Source organism: Chlamydotis macqueenii, chromosome 1 (assembly GCF_036417535.1).
Source record: "Chlamydotis macqueenii isolate bChlMac1 chromosome 1, bChlMac1.mat, whole genome shotgun sequence".
Classification (NCBI taxonomy): domain Eukaryota; kingdom Metazoa; phylum Chordata; class Aves; order Otidiformes; family Otididae; genus Chlamydotis; species Chlamydotis macqueenii.
Genome location: NC_141556.1, coordinates 97,794,595 through 97,818,167, shown reverse-complemented (window position 1 = coordinate 97,818,167; position 23,573 = coordinate 97,794,595).

Here is a 23,573-nt window from a genome sequence, read left to right as displayed (position 1 = left end):
TGCTGCAGCTTACGACTCTGGCCCCAGAGGAGACTGCTATCCGTCACTGTTGCAAAATACCATCAGTCAGCAGTCCTACCCATCAGTCGTGACCGAAGGCTGTGGACACACCAACTGCTGGAGCACAGTCTCTCAGGACTCCTTAGGGAGCTGCAGCCCTGCGACTTACACTCAAGTCAGGGAGAACTGAGATCCAAGAGCCTTTTACAAAGATAAAACACCTCCCATGAGCTTGCTGGCTTTATCTGGCATTTCAGAAAGGCAAGCTGCTCCAGAGCTGGCATGCTGGATAAGGAAATGCCTACAGGAGCCTGGGGAGAAGGACGGCTGTATTTCTGCAGGGACCCTGAAAGGACCCCCCAAAAAACATATAAAAAGAAGAAATGGTGGTATAATCCCTCTGTGTCATGGAAACCACTACAGCTTGAATTTACCATGGATGCTGGGTCAGGATGCAATAAGGCTCTTTTGCTAGTGCCAAGAGATGAAGGCTTTCCTCTGTGTCAATCTTTGGCCACTGGCCTCATTACTGGTCCTGGAGGGTCTGTTTTCCTACTGCCTGATCTATTTGCATGTGTCCTGCTTACACTTTCTATATGATGAATGGGTAATTTTGGTTATCCAGAAGAAGGGTAATTAAAAATAACATGAGGCCAACCAGACAGAGATAAGTGAATATTGAAGCATCTGACCAGGCCAGGTGCTTGAAGATATCGCTGAAAAGGTCTTCAAGCAAAAAAAAACAAAAAAAACCCCCAACAAATTACCACCTTGACAGATTATTAAACGTTTAAAGCTTCTGGCAATAAGGGTTGCTAATAAAGAAACAGTGTAAACCAGAAGACACCAGCATCAACAGTAATTACGCAGCAGAATGATTAAAAAGCACACAGCCATAATGGCTCTAATCTATTTTATGAGAGGAAGTCAAAGATTCAGCATTTAAAAAAAAAATCAATTAAGGAGCAAGGGAGACGGAAAAAAAATCTATTTAAACTGAATTCCTACAATCAAGGGATAAATCAGTCATGAGTAATTGTAGGAATTGCTGCAGCTCACCATGTTTTGATGACACTGGCTACTCCACCAGAGACTGAAGAAGAACTGTTCAGTTTCTCCCCATCTAAAGGGACTTCGCAGAGTAATCTGTGAGAAACTTGTACCTGACAAATTGTGCTGCTTGGCTGGAAGAATATCTAGCACGAATGGGAAGCTTGCTTCAGAGTACTTTACTTATTTTCATAGCAACAGAGCTAATTTCAGTTCAGTGGCACCTAACAGGCTCCTTAGCTCTTATCCACTTACAGCTATTTTGTCTTGTTTCCTCTTCCTGCTTTTCCTTTACATTTTTCCTCTCTCCGATAAGAAGTTTGCAGTGATCAGCTTTCCACAGCAACATTAGCCAATAAAAGGTTGTTTCTGGATGTCTGCTATGTTCCGCCTCCTCTGCAGAAGCCAGGGAGTTCAAGGGAAGAGCAGGAAGAAGATGCATGGGGAAACCTCAGGCGATTCCCATTCCCTTATCTCACAAAGCCCCCCGTTCCCTACAATGGGACCTGCCTGCTTCAAAATGATGTTTCATGTGCTCCCTCAGGCTCATGGCCAGGCAAGATCCCACCCTTCATCACCTCCTCTCCCCTTAGCTGCTGAACTCTTCTGGCTGAGGGTTCCTCCAGGGAGGCACTCACATACATGGCTCAGACGTTCCAGAAGTGAAAAGCCAGCTCTTCCCCAGGCACCTGGTCCCACTCTTAAAAAGCGATTCTCACTGTTAGAGAAGGGACAAGTTTCAGGTCATGCACTCCCAGATCCAGCACAGGGCAGTTGCTGGGTGACAAAAACCCAGGCTCTCCCTGCCCTCGTCTTCACCAGCCCACTCCCTCACAGCTTCTTTGCACCATGTCAGGCCCATGCCCCTGTAACTGCACTGACATTCATGGTCACCCACTGATCTGAAAAACGGCCCTCAAGAAAGGAAATTGGACGAGAGTGCAATGAAAACAATCCTGTGGGGAAAGAGGCCAGGACTGGTCTTGGTAACAGCATGGATTTAGGTCAGATTGAGCGTATAAGGAAAGAGAAGGTCCACTGAAAACTTTCTACACTAGATTAAAAGGTTAAAACGTGTTAGTCTCTTCCTCTCTTTGTTTCTTCCTTGCTTATTCTAGTGACGTTATTTTAGGTATCAAAAATCAAGGCCTTTCTCAAGCTTTTGTATTTATTCTTGTAGCTCTTTTCTCCACCCTCTTGTTTGCAAAAATTCTTTTGAAATGCAGAAAACAAAACCTGATGCTGTCAGATATCTGCCTTACAAAGATCAGAGAAAAAAAACCTAACAGTTCCCACCTCACAAATATCAATATGACTATATGAAAGAGATCTTTCCCATAGGCTTTTTTTTGGCATGGTGGTGTTGGAGACTTGGTCTGACATGCATTGTTTGGTATAAGCCTGCTCAAGGTCCATGCGTGCCAGGATGAGGCACACATTCAGAAGATGCAGAAATGCTTCCAAGAGCAGAGGATTTCATTGGACTAAGCATGCCAGATGCAAGAACTAGTATGAATGATAAATAGCAAAAATGTGGATCAGGTCACAGGAAAAACCTGTGTGCTGCAATACACCATAATTTCTCATTTGCTGCTTTTCTGCATAATTCCTCTTTTTTTTTTACATTTAATACATATACATTAAAATAACTTTTTATATCATGATTGTGTACCTCTACTTTCTACAGAGTTAAGTGCTATACTCTTAACTATCAAATATTTTAAAAGTCACTTTTCCAAAGAAGATGGGAAATAAAGAAGCTCGTGTAAGGACTTACCTGTGCTAAAGCTGTTCTGCTTCTCAACTTTTCCCTGGAAAAAATAAGCATTGACCATTATCACCATATGGTCCCTCCTAATTTGCTTAGTTTTCAAATTTCAGAGTAGGATGCAATTAATTAATATGGGTTTACATGTGCTATGTTTTTAGACCTAGATGTTACTGACAGCCACTTGACATTAATTATTTGTATCTTGACATCTTTGCATCATTGAAAGCTCTCTGGGGAAGAGCTTGGGAAGGCACCAGAGGTGGAGAGGAACCATTGCCAAAGGCAGGTAGGGAGATGCTGCTGTTACACGTGTGCAACCTGGGAAAGCAGGTGTTGCAACACGCCAGGCTCAGGGTGCTTTAGGTATTGCTGTTCTTTCCATCAGTGAGGCTCAAAACGAAAGAAAGGCAGCCTCAGTTGTTTTAAATCCTCACTTCAAAATGTTTAGACACAGCATGACCCTATCTAGTTTTAGGATGTGACTGTGGCACAAAAGACAGTCAGAGAGACCTCTCCCCAACTGCACACATGAGCCTGAAAAAGCAATTTAGCCCACCTCAGATAGGTGCTCATGGGCAGGTGAGTTGAAATTTAAGCAAGTCCCTCAGGTTCCCGGTAAAGAAGCATACACAAGATCAGGAAATCAATGCGTCAAGAAATAAGCAGAACATTAAACTTCTGAAACAGCACCAGAGAGGTGAAGGTCAAGTTGTAGAGGTGCTGAATAAAGACCCAGAAATCAGAGAAATCCGAACACCATGGCAGCAGGTGGAGCAGCGCGGCCTCGGTGATGAAGCCTAGGGCAGGTACAGGTCTGAGGGCAGTCGCAGGGGATCTGCACAGCACCCACCCCCCTGCAGTGATGCTGCCTGGACAACAGCAGCGGGGAGGAGAGCAACCACAGGGTGACCCGGAAGTCAGTGCAAGACCCACAGCTATCTGAAAGGGCATCCGCCCAAACACTGATAGCATAGCACTGGAAGGAAACTACCAATGACAAAGCTTCCTTAGGTCGACCATCAGCTGGATTACACAGGAAACAAGGGACTGCCAAGAGACTTTAAGAGCAGAAGTCAGCTTGAAAAGAAATAAAAAGGTATGAAATTTTATCCTGTGGAGAGAGATATTGGACTACAAGAGTGGTAGCAGAGTGGTACTCAAAACCCAGTTAGAAATTCAGAAAGTTGCAGGCATTTGTTAGTATTTTGTTCATGTCTAGTATTGTGGTTTACATTGTTGATATTGACCCCAAACATGCATTTCACTAGTTGTTCTTAAATTACTTTTAATTTTTTAAAAAAAGTAAATAAAACTACTTTGATCCTGATTTGATTTAACCACCTAAATTGTACAGGTTTTTTTTTTCCTGAGAGAGTAGGCAAAATAAATGATATGCATTACATAGTGAGGAATGAAAGTATCAGAGAAACAAATTGCCCAGAGGAAACATTTCCTGCTCACCTGTAGGTGTTGAAGTTGGGGTGAGCACCCACCTGATGCTCTCACACTGCTGGGAGCTAATGAGCAGAAGGGAGGTAGGATGGCCACACACTTTTCCCTTTGCCTACCGTAGGCAACAGGCCAAAGAGAGGAATCAAATGAGAGGATTGGAACACTTCCGCTCAGAGGAAACTTCTCGCCATAATAACATGAGCAATAATAAGGAATTCAGCTCTTTCCTCTCACATGCATCATATTGTGTGGCAGTTTTTAGGGAGGTGCAAACAGAGGACACATCATACCAATACGGGACGCTGCTTCCCAGCCAACAGCGCATCCCTGGAGCCATCACTGCGTGTACCATGGCTCTCCAGATCAGAGGAAGACACACCCGTGTTTTTGGTACTGATGGCTGCTTCTGTGAGTCAACAGCAGGAAACAGGAAGCAAATGTAGTTCAAAGAGCTGTGTAATGATGAAGTACCTTATTAATGATCACCAGAACAGATTTAAAAGCTTCAAGTTTTAGCAGCTGTCTTTAATAATTTATCAGTAACACCCCAAGAAACGCAGCAGGAGAGCCTTTGTCTCCTTCCCACCAGATGACTGTCACATTGTTAGGGTTTTTCCTTACCATGGTTGGATCACAGCTCCCTCCTCCTCCTTTTGTTTTGCTTTAAACACATGATACGGCTCCCAGACGTCTGTTGTTACCTTCTGTATCCCAAAGCTGACCTCAAAAGCTCCCTCTAAGATTGAAATGTACGTTTGTCTCCGGCGGCTTCGCTCCATTTTGCAGCGTGCTTTGATTGCCAGAGCAACCAACTGGGGCAGTAAGTCAGAGAAAGATGATGTTCCCATAGTAACCCACTCATTAGATTAACACATTTCAGATCAAAGGTAGACATGAAAATATCTAAGAAATGATAGTCTAAGGCATTACTTTAATATAAACTAAATCCACCACACTATCTCAAAAAAGCACTTGCTTAATATCAGAGCGAACATCTATAGCTGCAATGCTCATTACACTGGCCTGCCTGAAAGTTATCAAAAGCATCTTGGATAGTTCACTTTGTTGCTAGTTTGCAGAAAATTGCTTAAGTACAGAAACAAATAAGAACTCCCTGCTATCAGATCAGAGCTACAACAAAGTAGAGAAGTTCACCATCTCTGTGATCAGTGCTTTCGGTGCACTCGACAGTCAGGTAACATTCGCAGCTTTGCTGCAGAAAAGGTCTGATTCACATTCCCACACTCTCTTACCAGTTTTGTCTTCCCCAAAATTCAATTTTGTTACATATTTAGTACTCCAGCATGAATTGACTTAGCGGAAGTTTGAGCCCCAGGAACAAATTCACTCACTGAGTCCTTGTGTCCAGAAGACCTTCAGGCTGTTCAGCTCCACCATCATACAGAAACTCTGCCGTGCACAGAAAGCACAAGACAAGCCCTGAAAATCACATGCACCCTTTGCCGTGGAAGGTTTCTATAACCTTCTGGTAGGACATAGGGGCAAGGGACAAAAAACCTTGCCTGGCTTTTGTCATGCTTTCTCTGGAGCTTTAGATAAGTCTTTCATTTTTCTCAAGTGCAACTCCCTGGATGGTACATGAGCTGTTTCTTTTTATTCCCTTTCTCACCATTCATCTCTCCAAATAAATTTTACTGTTCTCACCAAGTGCCTTACCATGTACATATGTATACATACACAATACCTTCAACATATACCGCTTGGGAAAACTGCAGTTGACGTAATGGGTCCTGAAAACATGCCCCTAAACTCTACCATAATGCAAACAGTAACAGCAAGCCTGCTAACACCTCTATTCCCAATCCTTTGCCTAGGCCCAAGTAAAGCCTATTTACACCTAACAACGTAATTCAGAGACTGACTCTTGCTGGCATTTTCATGTCAGTGTCCCCTGTCCGTTTGTATCTGAGAAACAGTATTTTCCTGATGACAGCCTGCAATTTCACCAGTCTGTTAGAATCACCAGGAATTGAACTTTGTTCTTTTTGGTTTTTTTCTCTATACCTCTCCTTGTCAGAAATCTCACTTGTCAGCCTCACAAGCTTTGGTGAGCTGGCTCGCCCCACCACCATCTCGCCTATCTTTTCCTCAGTGCAGCTCCTCACAAAAGTACAATTTGCAGGTGGCAAAAAGTAATTCTCATCTCAGGAAATTGCCCTACAATTCTGGCAAAAAATCATACAAAAGTTGTGATGTATATTAAGAACTTAGAAGAATCGATGTTGTTAATGATTTCTGATGGCAAAGTCAGTGCACCCTTTGTCTACTGAGGCAGGGGAAAATGTTACGTCCCAATTAAGGTCTCTCACATGAGATATTGTAACACCTTCTCCTAATAGCTTCACAGTATTGGCTCATTTTAATTTTTCCTTCATTTTCTTTTGTCTCAGTGGCTCTCTGACTATCCTGCCCTTATCTGTTTTACTCCTACAAAGAAAGGTATCACTGGATTCTTCCAAAATAACTCGCATCAACTCTACAGTGCTGGATGGTGCATTACTGGGTCTTTGCTTTTGTACTGGAGACTCTCTGCTGTTTTCTGTCGCCTGGGGAGACAGAAATTTGGTCCTAGTTTCCGAGTAAACTGCAGATGAAAGAGACTTTGCCTGCTTTGTTGTGCTATAACCTTAGGCTAGAGCTTTAGAATATATATGATTTTGGTCATTTAAAAAACTGTAGCCTTTTTCCTGTCATTTATGTTCTCTATACTTTGTGCCTCATTAGAAACATGATAGGAATACAGGCACTCCAACATGATGGAAATGCCAGCCAGTAGCCAGCACATTCTGAGTGTTAAAATGCACGCAGTAAAATGGTAACTGAATGTAAAGAACAAACAGTTTTTCTCTTAGCTTCTATTATTTCCTGTGTTTAAAGTACAGTAGTCAGAACAAAATCATAGACTTTTAAATCGATGAAAGGAGGCTGAATGGTAAAGCTGGCCACGAATTTCATAAATTACTGCTACTTAATAGCTGTAGCCCACTATGGTTCTTCACAAGAAAATACACGTCAGCCATTTTACTACCCAGGGAATAATCATTCTCCGAGACTCATCTCCTTGCTTCTTTTTATTGGCAGAGGATAACTGGTTAAGCTGCTCTGTTTCTACCAGGAAAAGCTAAATTGCCTATTCACTCGGGAGGCAGTTGCTGCCCTTCTCAGGGCACAGCAGAGGGGGAGCATACCTTTCATCATCAGATACCAAGGTAACATCGACTGGTTTTTCTCTCTCTCAACTCCAGTATGTTGCTTTCCTCATTTTAAGCATGCAAAAGCAAGAGAAGAAACACGACTGTATTCCCCAGAAGAGAAGTCTACAAGCACTTGCGCTTGTGTGAACTGCTTCTCTTACCTCTTCTCACAAAGGGAGAAGGCCAGCAATTAGTAGGCAGGCAGCGCTTTGGGAATAATTTTGAGATTCTCTCTGTTTCGGCATTTCAGAAGATGCTGCTCAGTTAAATTCCCACAAACAGCAGATGAATGTCCTTTCAAGTCTATCTCTGGACCAGACACAGCATCATTCATGCCTGTGAATAAGTGGCGCTTTCTACTTTGCAGGTAAAAAGTAACCTGCTATACAGACTTTCAAGGCTAACTGAGCTCTTCTGAAGTGACGAGATTTTACCACAGGAAGGCTGAACTCCTCAGCAACATGGCATGTTAGAGGTTGAAGAGGAGGAGAACCTTCCCTCGTGTTTCTGAGATGGTCATTTTTCAACCCTTGCTTGAGATGTTTGTGGGGAAAGCTGGCACATCAACCCCATAAGAGTTCCATCTTTCTCACTACGCCCTATCATTGCAAATACAGACAAAACTCCAGGCACCTTCTCCTTTTAATTCTTTCTTGCTCCCTGCCAGCCTCACCTGCTGTAGCATGAAAACCTTTCTATCCTGTGAGCCAAGTGGTTTTACAGCTGGCAGGAGTGATGCTCGAGGTGGGAATGGTGCTGCACCCTTAGCCCTGGTGCATGCACACGTGTTTGCAAAAAGCTTACTTCACCAACTTCTATCACTGCTTTGCACTTACCAGAGCGTTACTTCAAAATGCTCTCAGTCCTGTCACAAGCTCCTCATTTTTATCCTACATTTAACTACATATAGCTCCTAAGCAATAACCAATGTTTTTTTTTAAAGTAGACATTACCCCAGCTGCTCCCAATAGTTAAACCTGTCTCTGATTAAAATGTCATGCTCTGGAACACGGTGTTGGTGTTCACCCCCTGGGATCCATCTACAAAGCCAATCAATACACCCTGCAGAACACAGATTACAAGAGGTGCCACCCAAAAACCTTTGTGCATGCAGTTGCTTGCTCCCTCTTGCTGGCAGCTTTCCCAGCAGCGCTGCAGACGGCAGACACAGCACAGGGAGAGTAAAAGTGGTTTATTGGCAGAGATGCACGCTGCCACACAAATTGCAGACAGCTGCCCTAACACATCCTGACAGGGAAGCTTTGATTGGGCTTGACATCTACATGACATACAACTCTCCAACTTGCATACATATCCTAGGGGAGCCCATTGGAGACCTGTTGCCCAGGAGAGACGCGGGTTAAGATGCCAGGAGTTAGCCAGCACTGCTGCTCCCTTGTTAATATAAACAGCAGCAACTTGCCTTAAAGAGGAAAGCACAAAGTGACCTTCAGCGCTCAGCAGCCAGCGGTCTTAAATCCAGCAACAAGCACAACACAATACCTTACAAGTCTCAGAATGGGTTTTTTAAAGAGCTGGGATGTAATAGCTGCCTCTCCTACAACATCTCAATTCAGCCTGCGACTTTGGCTCTTATGTGTTTCTTCACTAAATATTCTGCGGCAATTGCTCTGGCTGCTGACTGCCTGAGGGCAGTGTCAACTGCACAGTGAGGGCCCTGGAGGCACAGGCAAGGTACAAAATAATGCCACACGCTAGGGCACACAGCGCTGCCCCTTGACTGTACGTGTGCCCACTACCCAGCTGAAAGCATCCGCTTCCCTGAGGCTGCCAAGCGCTGCTCAGCCAAACGCCTTGGCAAACCGCTGCTCTCGGGAGAGAGCAGCCAAGTTCAGCAGGAGGGAGCAATCCCGCAGATCAAGCAGAAAGACGCTGGTGACTTCAGCGAGGCAAGGATTGTCACAGAGCAGGTGGTACTTGTAGGAGTAAATGCCTGGCTGATACAGCCTGCCAGCATGCCGAGCTGCTCACCACTCGTCTTTACAAAGGAGTGGAGCGATCCTGGAAGAATACTGTCCCAGCGAGCTTTCAGATAGCATTTCAGTTTTCTGAAACCAAGAGGATTTATAAAGGAGGTGCTTGAATTTTAGTTACCTGCTTAGTAAAAGGAGCTTGAGCAGGGATGAGTGGTTTCAGGGGGTTTCAGCTGATTGCAGCACCCAAAGGTGTTCTGGACCTTGGCATTGCTTCCCTCCCCTCTTCTGACAACCAGCACTTCCTCTGTAAAGGTGGCCTCTAACCTATCAGCCGTTTTTCATCTTTGTCTCCTAGCAGTCATGATGTAAGAAAACATATTCACAGGTTGTGACATTTCTTCTCCAAACAGCCAACTACTGACCCATCCCTGCTCCTTTACAATTGTTTTGGATGAGACTGGGCTTCTCAGAATGACACAGATCAGCTTTATCAGCTGATATCAGCCTTCTCCTCAAGCAATAGATTAAGATTTTTTTTTTAAAGCTGTAAATCAACAGTGCACAATGTGTGACAGTGCCAGATATTGTAATATTGTAAGAATACTGTAATAATTGTCCAAACTGCTCTCTCATCTTGGAGACTTTCTGAGTTGGCTAGTGACAAGTGTCACATTAGGGACCTCAAGTACCGCAGTTGCTTGCAGAGCTCTGCTTTGGCCACACCTCCTCAGAGGAGCCTGGCCTCTGTCCACCACAGGAAAAAAGCAGCATCCCCACCCTGTGACCCATCTGACAGAAAAGCTTCCTAGAGCAAGATACCTTAGTTGTGCTTTTCAAGTTCAGCTTGATAGCTGGTGACACATGCAGGTGCATTTTGCATTCACTTTCCACTTAGCACCATGAAAAACCTGAAGTTTGATACAGACTACAGGTACCACCAGCACAAGCCATCAGCTGGATAGCATTTTTATTCCAAATTACCCAACATACAGCCCCCTAGAAAAAGTCTCTGGTTTAGGTCTTAATACTCATACAGAAAAGCGTTTCAACAAGTACCTGATTGGGTTTTCATTTAGGTTAATTTGGAGGTTTGGATGAATGGAGGGAAAAGGGGATAGACAGGCACACGTATAAAGAGCATTAGGAAGCTGTCAGATTCCTTTCACTACCATTAACATGGTTCTGAGCTATAAGCTAAAATTTCACACTGAAGAGTAACATAGCAAACCAAGATCTGCTGTACGAAGTCATCTGGTTTTGCTCTTCTGCTGTTTCTCAAGTGACAGTCACTTAATAAAGAAAATCTCTGGGAGCCCTGTGAACAAGTGCACTAAACATACAATTATGCTTCATTTTATTTCCAGTCCCACCACAGACATGCTGTTGTTCTCAAGGCTTCTGATCACAATGGAAACAAGCATCTTCAGGTATGTGCTAATATGTTATCATTGGCTCCCTGCTAAATAAATCGTGCATAGGAAGGCAGCTTTTGAGTCAGATTCTGTGTTAACAGCCATTCAGCTTCAGAAGAGGAAATTCCATTACCTAAAATATATTTCAAGGTGAAGTTCAGGTTAAAAAAATACAAATTATTTTGATGGACACTTGGCCAGGTTTGCAGTATATTTTTAAATAAAAGGCAGGAGACTTCTCAATCTTCGTGTTATCAATCACCAGAAAGAATAAATATGTGATCCAAAAAGCACTTATTCAGCCTTTACGCTGTAGTTTACTATAATTAAACTTTTGTAAAGCATCCTAAAGAAACCACACAGGCAATTTGGGATACATACTTCAAAAGAAGGAACTCCCTGTAGCTTTATTAAATGTTTTAAATCCTCATTTTTTCCATTGAGTACATTTAATTGGGATTTTACCCAGCTAAAGGAGTAAATTTAAATTGGCTACTGAAGACTTACTTCCTTAGACCAGTTTCATGACCCCTCTATACCACATACAGCATTTGCAAGTTGTGGCAATGGAGGTTTCATAAGAGGATCTGCTGTGTGAGATGGAATTTTTTGTCAGGCAGGTTAGACTTTTGAAGTTCTCCACCATACTATGAACCATCCAGATAAACAACAGTGGAGAACCAGGTCAATCTTCTTTCTTTTTCCTCTAAATTGTGCAAACACAAACACCAAACAACCCCCTGTCCCCAAACAAAAGACAAACAGGAACAAAAACGCCCATATTGCCTTTGCCACGGTGGAAATTGAGGAGAGCCCAGTCAAGTTCCACTGCCTCTCAACTGCACGGCTGGGAGGTGCTGTCCATCTCCAATTCACACCTTGCTCTACCCTGACTTTCTAGGTGGCCTGGGACACAGACCTCTTGCTCAAGTTTTCAAAACAGTGTAGGAGTCGATGTCCCTTACTACAGAAGCAACTTTTCATCAGGTCTCAAAGTGTCTGTTTCACCATGTGTAAAACAAGAGTTTACATCGCTGCTGGGCTGACAAGCCCTGCCAGGCTACACTCTAAAAAGCCTGAGGTACTTACTGCAGGAAGGGCTGCTATACAACATAAGCCAGAAGAAGCCCCACTCCACCACGAATTGCCTTTTCAGGGCCAACACACTGCACTTGAGAAGCCCAGCTGCCAGCTACCACTGCTGGAGTGCAGCGCTAAGCCTGTACTTTCACCTGTGCCTGGGCTTGCCTTCTGCTAGGGAATACGGGGAAAGTTGCAATCTCAGGCTGCCGCTGAAAGGTTACGGAGTTGTCATTGCTCCAAAATCAACTCTTGCCCCATCTGTTTCCCTAGCATCTGTTCCCGTAGTAGCAGTTCCTGACTCCCCTCCGAGAAGGAAATTGATCTGCTGCATGCTGTCGGTACTGAAAGGATAGGAAGGAGGAAGGAAAATTGGCGCTGTACCAAGCTCCTAAGTATTGTGCAGGCCTTGTTGAACAAATCTGTTCTGCACAGGGCACAAATCACTTGCAATGAAATTTTTGCCTATCTCCGAGATCCCTGTGGAAGTGCCAAGCATGATTCTCACTGCTCTGGTTTCTGGACAGGATAGCAATGATATGTGACTAAGTTGGGAGGAATAGTCATCTACTGCCATTTGAGAATAGAGTTATATGTGACTTAAAAAGCTTGAGACATTTTGGTAAGGTCTAGTACCCTAACTATCTCGATAGATGCCCTAAGTATGTCTGTAGGGAAAAAGAGCAGAAATGTAGGGATGTACATGAAAAGTGATAAATGGCAGGGTGGGAAATGTAGGAAAAAGCAACTAATTTATTAGGAATGGAAATGAAGAAAATAGGGAAGAATTTGAAATATAAAATTAAACAATTCAATTGTAGTCAGGAGACAGATCATATTTTTTCAAAGGCAGGTGAACTTAAAAATGCAGACATGGATTAACGGCATCAAGATTGCACAATGAAAATGACAAGAAAGTGCAGAACAAAACCAAGGTCTCACACTTCCATTTTACCCACCAGAGCAGGTATAATGTCGTGACACTGGCTAGGGAGCTCTAGTGAGAAGGATCCTAGCAATGCCCTTGTAAAGCCAGGGGATCAACTGAGATATTCAGAGAAGTAAGCAGCAGCAGCAGAGTTCAAACATCTGAGCAAACCCCTCTTTCTTACAAGTCTACTGAAGATCTGGATCTGTAATTCCCCAAATTGTCATTAAATAATTTAGTCTTTCCTTTCAACCCTGAACCAGGAGTCCAGACCCAGCATTTAATTAGTGTCCCAATTATCATTTAAATGTTTGCTCATCAAGTTCAATAAAGATTAAGCTGCTGAATTTTGAGACAAGTGGCTGTGTCATCAATGATTTCCCAAGGGGTGACTTATTTGAAGGTTAGCAATTCAGGCAGAGAGTTCTAAAAAAGCAGTTAATCAGTATAAATACTTTTGGCTGCAGATGCTGCGCCCCTGCAAGCAAGTGCCCAATTCATTTGATCTTAATGGACTAGGATGTATTTCACACGTCACAGCAACAGACTGGTCCTAAGCTACAGTCACCAGCTTCAGAGAGGTCGTATCCTTCTCAAAAACATTTTCTATTAATCAAGTCACAATTGTACTGTTAGCAGGTGACTCACTAAAATAACCTAACTACACCAGCTGCTGAAATAAAGAGGTAGAAAGGTGGGCAGTTGTGATTTCAAATAAGTGTTCTAGTGGCTGGAAAGTAGTGTTAGATTTGCCTGATCTCCTTTCAACCATCAGTCATCAGCCTATTTCATGAAACATTTGTTTCTGATCACTGGAAGGGAAGGAGACAAGATAGCAACAAAAAAAAATTCCAAACTTATCATACTTTTTAAACAAAGCTGCATTATCTTTGTTTCTATCTCTAGGTTCTCTATAAAGCCTGCTACTTTCAGGAATGTAAGAATTTTCCTTCAGCTTAGGCATTTGCAGGGGCTTTGGAGAACAGAATTCAGATCTTATATGTCACAAGCAAGATAGGTAAGGAATTATTCCCACAAAGCAGACACGTTATTTGTAAAGCAAGTGCGTGCTGGAAGAACAATGCCAAGATATTCCAAAAGGTTGCCTAGAACTGAAATCCGTAATCCTTATCTGCTCTCTATATCCCTCAACAGACACCCGTACAACAGTAACACTTTGATGAGCAAACATAGGCAAGCTTTCCAGAACATTTTTCCATGTGAGGAGGGAAAGAGAACCAAACTCTTCCGACAGTCCCTAAGACTGAATTGTTGGAAGTGGGAGGGAAAGGCAGAACATGGTACGGGACCAACAATGACAGAAAGCGGAGTAGACCAAATACACCTGATCCCAATGCAGGATACACACCATGCAGCAGAAGAAATCAATAACCCCAAAGCTCAGTGTCAGAGCATCCTGGCACAAAATTCCTTCATAGCCCTAGTCTCCGAGTCTGATACAGAGTCTCTGAGCAGACATACAATTGCAGAACGGAAGGGAAGAGATGCTCTGCTGTTTGAAGCCACTGTTTTCTCTACAACATCCCATCTCCAGCCACAGCCAATGCATAGTGTTTCAGAGGAAATTAGCTCCTGAATGTAAGCATTTGAAACCCTGAGACTGGGAGACCTGACTCTTACCTTAACGAAGTGATTCAGTAGGTAAAAGCACACAGAAGGGCAATACATAAAAGCCTGCTTCACTCTGGGCCGTGAAGTAAAGGGACCTTCAGCCGCTGGATTTTGTTGCACTTGGACATCAGACCTCACTTTCGTCCAGTGATGGTACTCAATGACTTGCAAATCTCATCAGGAAGCTTTTCATGCCACTCTAAATTATCTAGAGTATCCTCCCATTGACAAGTACATTGAGATATGCCCCACGTATGAACAAGCAGACCAGTTCTGAATTTATCCATTTTCTGGTAACACCTTATATAATTTAAGTAGGTTATTCTTGTTTTGGAGTTTTTGTTCAAAGACAAAAATCAGATGTTATATGGCATTTATGGCCAAATGTCTTGGAGAAACCAAAGCGAACTGTATCTATTCAATTTCTTTTGTTCATCAGATATGCAATTCTACAAAGCAACAAAATTAATTTCACCAAGGCCATCAATGCATGCAGACTTGCTGTGATAGTTTTAGTCCAAGCCTTCATGGACGGAGTTCTAAATTAACTGTTTCATTAAATTGTTCAGTGGCTGAACTAGCCAATCTATGCTTCCTACTCACCATTTTAAATTCATTTACTATCACAAGCTTTACCTGCTACAGACAGAGATTTGTTTAGCTGTCTGCAACCAATTAAATTTATTGCAAGTTTCTGTCATAGGCTTTTTCCTCTGACTTTTGCCAATTACAGAAGAGGCTTAGAAATCAGCAAACTCAAGACTAACATGGCTGAGACTACACTCTGTGCTAATGAAATTGAACTAAAACAGCTTGGCATCAACTGCAACGATGTTATGAAATAGGGCTACGCAAATATTTGATTTCTCAGCTTGGTTGCTAACTTAAGAAAAAAAAATGCCCTAATTAGAATGATTATTGTTAAGAAAAAAAAAAACAAACAAAAAACAAGTTAGTTTTGTTTGCACTGAAATAAGTTGCTTTGTTTCCATGTTGATGATTTTAACCCACACAATGCATTTAAAATGCCATGAGCATTATTATCCAAAGAAAGGAAAGGGAAGAGATTGACACCTGATGTCCTTTGTCCCCTCTCCAGTCAGGTTTTAGAGGACTCAGTGGGAAATATGGGAGCCTTTTTACTGCATGCTGAGAAGGATATGAACTGAGCTCTCCCCTTGGCAAGGGAGCCATAGCTAGAGCTGTCACTCAATCCCTGTAGATGATTACAGCATCCCGATTCATCGGCACTGCCTCTTCCTTCCCCAAGGCTCCGAGCTGGGAAGGTACCTTTTTGGTACCCTGGCACTTTGTTACGTTGCCTGCTCTAATTAATAGCACACTCAGGGATCAATAACCTCTGAACTGGATGAAGGACTTGGAGGTGATGGGCTGTGGCACATCTCCACCTCAGGCAATTATTAGCTACTGGCATAGGTGTGTACGGCGGAGCAGAGGAAGCTTTTCCAAGATGAAAAGCAGCACACCAAGGCTTTCAACAACTTCTCACAGAACAGCTTGGATCTCTTTTTTTTTGTTTGTTTGTTTGTCCAGTGATTTAAGAGTCATGGATCCATGAGTCAGTTCTCAAACATTTCAGGTCAAGGTTATCATTGAATTATAGCCATCGTGAAATGCCTTGTCTCACTTTTCATGCAGCATTTTTCTTTCCTACTGTTGTTTGTATTGTTGCCTGAGTGTTGCAAGCAAGCCTTACAATAGAGGAACAGTTTAACTTTCCCACCTTTCAGCACACAGAAATAATTCTGCCTCCCCTCATCCCCATGCTTAGTGGGGATGTTATGTTATTAACATAACAGCTCATTCAACACTGACAGCTTCCCATTTTTAGGCAGGGAGTACTGCAGAGGTGGTGGAAATGTACAGTGCTGTGGTTAGGAGGGAAGGAATACAGGCAGTGCAAGCTAACCTCTACTAGACAAATATTCTGGCATCACAATCCTTAACGTTGTCTTAGATGGCATTTGAAAACGGAATAAAATAATTGTGGGAAAAAAAACAAAGTGAGAAGTTCTTCCCATCTTTCCCGTGCTACCTCTTACCCTTTAGCCTACCCCTTGAAAGGTGCCCTTACCTAAGCAGAAATGCCACAAAAACTTCCAGAAACCAAAATCAATCTGCAGCCTGCAGCAGGGAGGGCCCTGTTCAGGTGCAGCCTGGCTTTTGCCCCTTATCAAACGGCCCATACATAGGGTCCTCTCACTGCTTTTGTTTTGCATCTGGATAATTAAGCCTGTTACCCCACATAATAAAGAAGGAGTAGGTATATAAACTATTCAACACCTCTTTAGCAAGAGAACAGGCCTATCTTTGCTGTATTTGCTCTAAAGGCAGGCAACAGGGTTTCGGTGGTAGCCGTGAGATATTTCCGTCTCATCCTGGCATCAACTGTGAGGCTTTTTTATTACCACAGTTCAAGGTTCAAGCCTTTAAAGTAGGAAGAAGGAGGAAGATAAGAAATAGTGCAACATCCACATCTGCAACTCTCTGTAATTCAACTGCTATATGAATACGCCTGTGCTGGGGAGTTGAACCCGGTATCAGGGAGACTTAACTCCTATGAAGATCTTTAACACAGGGCACTGACATTTTGTGGTAGCAGACACTAAGCTCCCAAAGGAAAAGGCAAAGTGCAGACGTGCTAATCTATCTGCTCATTCAAAACTGCTTTTGAACAGAAGACTGACTGCTGCAAAAATCTCACCCTAAATCAGGAGGAAAATTATCTTGATTAGACACACATATTAAGGGTGAATAGTAGACTCTGGTTTAATGCATTCTCCCTGTCATTATTGTACCACACTACTGAAATTTCTTTGGTCCTCTATCTTTTATATGTGCATGTATTACCAATGAATACTCTGCCATCAGCACGTTTCCTTCAGGAGAGCTCAAAATATTTGATCAAATTAGATTGGTTTCAATATTCCCATTTTATGTGTAAGGGAACAGAGGCAGAAGGAAGGGATTATCTTGAGATCTCTCAGGAAATCAGCAGCAAACTTGGAAGAGGGCTGTGGGTCTCTCAGCTCTACCCCAGCACTAACCAGGAGGCCAACCCAGCACTGCCTCAGCCCTGGGGCTGGATGGAGATGCCTCTGCCTGTCTGGCCACCCTGGGACATCTGCTGGGCACGGGCCACTCCACAGGTGACAGTGGAGTCCTTTCCCAGGCTCCCACCAATCTCTTATAACAGTAACAGCTCACAGTTGACAAAGCCAAATATTAGTCTTTGGAAGTAATATCTTTTAAAGGGTAGAGGGAACAGATGGCCGTGTGTTACAACTCTAATATAAATATCAAGCCCATTGCTTCTGTTGCCAGGCATTTGGATTCTGACTTTCGTTTTCCCACAAATGGAGTGCAAAAGCAAAGCACAGATGGGGAAATATTAGTTAAACTGGAAAAAAAAAGTTAGTGCCTTTTTTTTCTTTCTATAAAAATAAACAGCATTTCTAGAAAACATAAATGTAGGTCCAAGCTAACTGATTAGTATTTTTTAAAAATTCAAATGCAGTGGTGGATCAAACTTGTAATTAGAATTTTAAAGGATGCAAAGTCAAGGCAGCAATCCTTATGGCTTCTACAAGGAACAATTATTGTTTTTTTAAATCAAGATACACTTTTACATTCAGTAAATATGAAGTAATCCCTAGAATAAGGGCTGAACTAATTCCCAGTTTTCTAGAAATATTTAGCACATTGCAGAATCACTCTGATTTTTTTTACCCCATTCCAAGAGAGGATAACTATTTTCCAAAAGCTCTCAAGTGCAAAAGTAGAATTTTCCAGGAAACTTTTCCAATTGATTTTTTTTTTTTTTTTTTCACGTGAGAGTAAGCTCCCTGGAATGCTCAGTCTTCAAGGTGATCTAGTCTTCTCAAAATGTATATGATTATCTATAGAAAATGTAAAGGTGCACTCCACAATGCAAGTAAGAATAAAAATCTGGTATAGTCTGAAGAAAAAAATTGAATGGTCATAGGTAAAGATCAAACCATAATAGGGACAGAGGGACAAAATACTAAAGAAACAAAAAAGTGAAAACATGGGGCGAGCAGCAACACATTGGCAAAGAAGCAGTTTTGATGAGTTTAACCAAGACAGCTATTTCCTACATGCTACCAACTCCTTTGCAGTCCCCAGGCTGTCAAGTTCTGCTGCTCATACATGGAAAAAACATATTTTATGGTTTCTGATGACCTATGAACTTCATCTCACAGGGCAAGAAATTACCAGTAAAACAGGAAATTTAAATCTGCAAGACTGTAGCCTCAAAGAACAAGTAGAATCAGCAAAACCAGCAATCATATAAAAGGCTAGGAAAGCCAAAAAAAAAAAAAAACCAGATTAAAAAAAATTAGGACAGAAAAAAATTAGTCTCAGCAGATGCATCAGAACATGTAAGAAGTTTGTCAAAATTTGTCAATAAGAGGCAAACTGAAGTACAGGAGATTACACTTGAACAGAAGAAATAAAATTGTTTTACTGTGAGAGCGGTCACTGTGCATGTTGTCCAGAGAAGTTGTGGAGTCTCCCTTCCTTGGAGTCACAGTGCTGGACAACCACAACCTGATCTAGCTGACCCTGCTTGAGCAGAGGAGTGGACTAAATTGTCTCCAGAGGACTCTTCCAACCTCAACCTTTCTGTGGCCTCAAGCTGCAGTAGGAGAGGTTTAGATTGGATATTAGGAAACATTTGGTTACTGAAAGAGTGGTCAAGCACTGGAACAGCCTGCCAAAGGAAATGGTGGAGTCACCACCCTGGAGGTGGTACTTCAGGACATGGTTTAGTGGATATAGTGCTGGTAGATCTTTTCCAACCTTAAAGATTCTATGATTCTGTGTGATTTTGTGTAACGGGCAAAATAATATCCAGGTGGCAGCACTGTTGCAGGCTGCCTGCCTTACTCCAGTGATTCTGGTCCAAACAATGGACATCTACAGCTTCCAAAGGTTATTTGAACTGCAGTGACTTCCTCCTCTTCCCTTGAAAAAGCAGCAAAAGAAAGTAATATTTTTATTTCAGATTGTTTATTAAGGTTCTAGACTGATAGCCAAAAACCTCAATTTCTTCTCAAAGAGTGAATCAAAGAGATTTGTAACAATACCCCTTCTCAAGTATAGGGCAATAAGCTGTCAAGCCATCAATGTGATGGTTTACTTCACTAGTCACCAAAAAGTCTGTCTGCTCTGTGAGATTGCTCAGGAGTAGATTTACTATCAGAAAACATGGCAACCTTAAAGAATTTTACATCACTCCTTAGAAACTTAGCTGGGGCTAAAACAGATCACGGGAGTCAAGCAATAATTACTATCTTTTTCTGCTGACTTGAGCTAGTTTTGGATCACTGACCAACTTGTCATGTTTTCCTTTCACAAGAACTAAAAAAAAAAAAAAATAAACAGAGCAAAAGGAATTACTCTAAAGGTGAAGACAGATTCTGTAAACATTGTTTATCTGAATGTCAAAGATGAGCCAGTAACAGCACATTTTATATCTAGATTTCCTTCCAAATCTGCTCGTTATCTAAACATGTCACTGATAACCTACAGAAATCAACTGATAAGATCGATCATTTCAGTGGGGGGAAAAAATTATGGAAAGAGAACAAAACGTAGCTCTTCTAATGATTAAATATCAAAGACTGCAAAGACACACCATGTGTCTCTTGTCAGATGTCCAGGAAAGAAAATTTCATTCCTTTAAAACCTTGCTTCTTTATCTGAATAATGGTTTGACAAGTGTGATTATAAAATATACATTAATGCTCTTATTGCAAGTTTATTTCTGAAAGTAGGAATCACAAGCAGAAAGGCAACTCAAGAAGTTATAAGGACAGGAGCTGAAGCAACTGAGGCAGTGACACCCATTTGTGTACTTGCAAACGTGAGCAGTAGAAATCAAAGCCTTTGCTTTTTGCTTTGTCGCTTGATTGACTTGGCAATTACCCAGGCCGTTGCCTTGATCTGCTGCAAACTTTCTCCCATGGCATAAAGTCTTATTCTTTAAGGAGTTACATTCCTGATCAGATTTTTGTTTCAATAAGTACTCCTTCTCATCAAGGGATGCTTGAAAAGTAGTAGAGTGGGTTAGAAGCAAAGAAAGAAATTATGTAAAAGCAAATTACATGTGTCTAAGCAAACGGGCAGTATTTGTTCAAGTGGAAGCAAACAATATTAAGCACAGTAAGTGTTTAGTGCGTGTGTTCCAGAACATTGATGACTGACTCATTACAATGTTTTATCAAGGGATTGCATCCTTTTTTTTTTAATCAAAACCATTGACTTTCCATTGTTCACAAATCCAGCAGCCAAATGAAGGCATTAGCGGCCATCAGTTTGGATTGAAAAAATCAGCGAATCATTTCTGCTAACTTGCTTTGTACATAGTCCAATCTTGCCATTCCCTTGGATATAGCTCCTTTTAAGATACAACTTCTGTATAGATCATGTAGGTCACATATTCAAATGACTGGGCTGCAAGTGAAAAAAAGATAAACAGAGGCTTTATCAGCCCACGTATTGAGAAGGAATGTAGAAATATATTTCTATTCCATTTACATCAGTAAGAAAAAAAAAAAAAAAAGGTTTCTGAGATTATCCAGTAAGAATTTCCTACAAAAATACTCCAACATTCTGCAGCTGTCTACAAAGGAACACACATTTGTTAATCAATCCTACTCCTTCACAGCCAAAATGAGTTTCAAAGGCTGATTTTCTTATAAAAAACCAAAACAAGGAATAGATATCTGTCATATTCCCTTGTGGTCCATATTGAAGCAATTAGACACCAATGCTTTCTAATAGTACCTACAGTCTCCATGTACTGTGCTTGCGTGCCTTGACAGTTTGAGATACGTAGAGTTGATTTTTTTTTTCTCCTCATTGAGTGAATAAGAAAGGTTTTAACACCTATGAATGAGATGCAAGCTCTCGTTTTAAAGAATAGAATGGAATTTAAATTCTGCCCTCAGGAAGAAGAAAAATTTGATGCAATACTTTCCCGATTCCACCAAAAAGTGAGGAAAGGCACTTCTCCATCCTGATTAAGAGACAGAAACTTCCCTGAGCAGTTTCCCCGGCCGGACCAGGGATGGCTGTGTCCCCGTTGACCCCTGGCTCTATGAATCGGGACCCGCACTGCAGGGGCCGGGGCTGGGGCGGCGAGCGCTGTCCGAGGTGCTGGGCAGCCTCCCCCGCCCCACGCAGCTGGTGCGGGCAGGGGGGAGGCTTAACTCTAGGTAAGGCTTAACTTGGCAGCGCCAGCCTGCCCAGACTGTCCTCTATCCACCTCTGACACAACACGCACACTGATTTTGTTGTAAGAACCAGGGAAACAAGCGTATGTAAGTGGACTCTTACGCCCTTCCTCTTCGTATTCACTTTGCTTTGTTAACTGTCACACAACATAATCAAGAAGGGCAGGAGGGCAAAACAATCTTGATCTCTGTTTAAAACAAAAACACAAGTGTCCCAAGCCACAAACAGTATCTGCTGACTCAAAGGCCATGACAGTCAATCCAGTCTGAAGATTGCCAGGGACACAAGTACGAGTAAGGAACTCCTGAGAGCTCCCAGCAACTCGTTGACCTACAGCTCCAGTCTCTATGGCTCAGTCATGTTCACGTCCAGCTGCAGTGTAGGCAGTCATGTTGCAGCAGTTGTCTGGCACACAGTAGTGTCTGTCTTTGGCAGACACTCTCTCCCTGTACTTTGTTATTCATAACCATGTCCCGGAGTCAGCTTCTCAAAATCATTTGCAATTTAGGCGGCATCAGGGGAAAAGCAAAGGAAGAGCTAGCATCAGAAAAAAGGAAGAAAACATAGTAGGTAGCTCTGGGTCACATTTACTGAGAAAAGTCCCATCTTCTTTTAACTCTTCCTATCATAAGGTAGGGTCAATCCCATCAGGACCCAGGGGCACTGACAAGCATTAATTTCTGTGATCTACCTTTCCTCCCTATTCCAGCTCCCCTGCTCCCCCTAGTCTCCCGTTCTTTTCAGGCCCAAGGACACAATTTTGGTTCGACCTTGCTCCTAGGCCTACTTTGAGCAGTGTCATACAAATTCCAGTGCCTGGCCTCAGGCCCTGCTGCCCTGATCAGGCTCCCTGGGCACCACACTGCCCCCAGCTCAGGGTGCTCCTCACATTGGGGCAGTCCTGCTTCTGCTACACTCTGAGAGCAAAGTCACTGCTGCTTTCTGTGCCTTCCACGAGGTTGCTGCATCCAGAGCAGACCATCAGTGGAGAGGCAGGCAGCTACTGCTAGACTTACTGCTTCAGGAAACCTGTTTCACTGTCTGCAGTATCACATCTTAATGGACATAACTTATTCAGCTAGCTGAAATGGACAGCCTGTCTATGGAGAAGTACTTTTCGCTCTGCTGTCACATCAGCCACAATTGATACCACTCTCAGCACATGGCTTTGTTCTGCTTCCAAAATATTCCCATTCACCTGTCATTTCACACTCTTCTGCCTTCATCTTCCTCATCCTCGCTATTATTTCTTTTGCATCTGATACCTTGTCTTCTTCCTCTGTAAAGAGGTACAGTCAAATTGCATAAGCCTACTGCATAAATCCCAACTGCAAATACCTCAAGTTACCTGTCATCTTGTTTCTGGTATTCCTCTTCTTCGCCACTCCCCGATCTGCCCCCAACTCCCTGATGTTCTCTAGGTTTCTAAGTCTTTAAATAAGAGCTATCATACTATCATTTTGGCTGTGATGTAATGCCAAAGGACAACTACCTTGTCGGGTTATTAATGGCAATTATTACAACAACTACTTCAAGAAGAATTATTTTGCAACTAAATTAAACATATAAAGTAAGAGCAAGTACAAGTGATAAAAGCCTAAAAGCTGTCAAATCTCTGCAATTAGTACCCTATTAGGAGCTAACGGTAAAGCCTCCGAAGCAGCACTGAATTACAGATTATTTTAAAAATTATTATTACTATTTTCATTGCAGAATTGAAGAGATGAGATATCACACAAGAATGACTGACTCCAAGGCTTCTGTGTGCATTCATTACACAAACTTCAAAAAACTTGCAGGTTTACTTATGCA